Source organism: Ambystoma mexicanum, chromosome 5p (assembly GCF_040938575.1).
Source record: "Ambystoma mexicanum isolate Mex_15411 chromosome 5p, UKY_AmexF1_1, whole genome shotgun sequence".
NCBI classification, from domain to species: Eukaryota; Metazoa; Chordata; class Amphibia; order Caudata; family Ambystomatidae; genus Ambystoma; species Ambystoma mexicanum.
In genome coordinates, this window is record NC_090930.1 from 1254060385 (window position 1) to 1254063345 (window position 2961).

The window sequence follows — 2961 nt, forward strand, 5'->3', positions numbered from 1 at the left end:
AAACCTGACTACTGCAACATCCTACTCCTAGGTACTTCCAATAACAATATCAACAGATTGCAAATTGCACAAAACAGTGCCCTCAGAGTTGCGCTCAGCATACCCAAGAGAGAGCACATTTCCCAAGCAAGGAAAGATGCCCACTGACTCCTGGTCAAAGAGCGTATAACATTCAAAGCTCTCACAATCACACACAGATGCATCGCCCAGATGGACCCAGCATACCAAGTGAAAAGGATACACCAATCACCAGCCCACAGACCAACATGTGACCAATACTCACACCAACTCTCGGTCCCGGCATTCAACAGAGCTAAAGCAGGCGGTTCCAGCTTTGAGGTACTAGCTCCCAAGCTGTTCAACTAGACCGCTTTATATCCTGCACTGTCTCCAACATTATTTCCTCTGTAACCTCGGAACACATCTCCACAATGTCATTCAATGTCTATTCTGTTTCTGTAAACCAATGTATAACTTTTAATATATAACTTGTAATAAGTGAATATCCTGTAAGAGCGCCACGATGGCTCCGGGCCGCTGGGCGCTTTATAAATTCAAATAAATAAATGTACCTGTGCTTCGCGTGGTAATTCCTACTTCATTCCTAGTTTGAAATGTATTTAATGAACTAAACTAATGACTCTTTGAAGACTATATTGCTAGTCTTTCCTGTAGGAGCTAGTGTGAACAAACTTTTTGTTTCTAACTCTGGAAAAAAGCCACATAATGCTGATCATGAGAAAAAGCATGAATCCCGTAAATCAATTCATTCCAGCTGCTTTGAGTTTGAGTGCTGAGATTGCGTAGCAACATTATTGGTGTCCCGATATAGAGTGTGTAGGGCTGAAGCGTGTGAGCTTGAAGTGCCATACCCGTAAGTGTACGGCTGAAGCATGTAAGCTTTGTGCTGTAGTGATGGCATACATTCATCAACTTCTGTGGGAAATTAAGTTTCTGTAATTATCATGAAGTTTGCCACCATGTGACTGACAACATCATTGTGGACACCCTTGAAGAAACATGCACCGTTTCCTCTCACCCGCATTACTCCAAAAGCACAATTTTGTGTCACCTGCATGACTTCAAAAGTGAATGTCTCTAATGTCAGCTAGGATGCTGATACTCTGGTAAGTTTAGGAACAATGAACTGATGAAGTTTTCATGAACTGTTGAATTTTAGGAACTACGGCAGAACTACAGCACACAGAGCCATATGACAGGGGTAAGCAGTGCAGATCGCTTAAAAATAAACAAATCCAAAAAATGTATATTTTATACTTGTTACATTGTCTACATCTGCTCTTCTGCTGTGCTCTGCCTGCTGGAGCTTCCCCCTACACGCGGGACAGGCAGCTCTGCAGATGCTCTTACCTCCCGGGGGGGGAGGGGTTGGGGCTGGTCAGGGCCTGCCTTCTCACCCTCGCTTAGCTGGGCTTCCCAGAACTGACCCAACCCCTGCCCTCTTGCATGCAACTCATACTTGGGAGGGGAGAATCTGATCTCAAGGGCAGATCTCCCAGGGTGAGGCTTACCATTGCACATCGGATTTGCTGACCCCTGCTATGTTCCCAAATGCGGGATACACAACTGCATTATTTCTGGTAGTGGGGGACTGCGTTCGTGCTCTCCCCCTGATTTATTGGTGAAAGAAAAGGTAAAGTGTGCACTAGGCCTGCTAGGTTGCATACTTTAAGATTGTGCTCACATTGCGTTTCTTCGATTAGGTTCACCTTTGGGTGATCGCTTTTCCACATTTTATCTGTTGAATTGAATTATCCTTCTTTCATCACCACAGAAGTAATGTGTATTACAAAGATAAGCTGCCATATGTATTAGGCACACTGCACATGCTCAGGCTGCATCAATCATGCTTTGTACAGGACAATGCTGGCCTAAATTGGGAACAGCCAGCATAAACATGTTGCTACAGGGGCATATTTAGGGTACAACCAGCATGACAATGTGTTACATCAGTGACAGTGCTGTCTTACACTGTGTACACATTGATCATTAAAATGTGTTGTGTTGTAAAATGTTCTTTTCTGCTGTTGGTGACATGGAAATGTCATGTTCCCCTTTAGAACTGATTGTAAACTTATTGCTTTTTTGTTGCCTTTTCTGCTGTAAAATGCACCATTTGAACCCCATATTTGAAAAATAAATCTTGGGGGCAACCCCCAAACCCTTCCTAGAACCTTGAAGCACCCTCGCTACGCTCGGTCGCCTCCACTATTTCAGAAACATATTAACACATAGACACTGAAAGAAATCACAAGCAACTAACCTTTGATCACTGCCCATGACACCAATAGCTATCTTTGGGACTGCATGGCTATCACTGCCTGTGATGCTATTGTGTCAAAGGTCACACAATATCGCTTTTTAATATTCTGCTTTGGGTGAGGTTGTTGACTTTTGGCTCGCCGGCCCACTGGGTGACAAAAACGTAATGCTTCGGCCCCACATTCAAAAAGGTTGGACAAGCCTGGTCTACATCATGGAACCTACTCACATGCCAAATTTCAGGTTTGTATGTCACACAGGGGGTAGCCGCCTGACAAGGTTAAACCATACTATAGATTTGGTATGCCGTTTCTTGTATTAAAGTTGGTGGTGTTATCCTAAATTCACCAATGATTCGTAGTTGTGATGAAATCTAAAACCCCCCCTAAAAGGGTAAAAAAGGCCAATAGATTCAATTATATTGGTGAGCTCTATGTGATTAAGAGCAGCAGTTTTTATTCATAGAAGGTACAATTATATTGCTCATAGCTTCCTGTATCATAAACAGCAAAATAACAAAGTGCAATGTCCTGATATCAAGGAAGGACTAAGAAAACAGGAGCTGTAGACATTAATCTACCATAAATCAAAAACAAATAAATCAAAAAACAAAAATACAGACTAGAAATGCAGTACTAGGATTCTTAAAAACATTTCTACAGTAGAAGAAACTTTACA

The 2961-nt window shown here is 42.5% G+C and overlaps 1 non-coding gene across 1 annotated transcript; it reads left to right on the forward strand.

Annotated features, from left to right (window-relative positions):
* The first annotated feature begins 1472 nt into the window (after positions 1-1472).
* Positions 1473-1633, forward strand: LOC138481826 (U1 spliceosomal RNA). The gene has a single exon (XR_011274435.1). It is a non-coding gene; the product is annotated as a U1 spliceosomal RNA (small nuclear RNA).
* The last annotated feature ends 1328 nt before the right edge of the window (positions 1634-2961 follow it).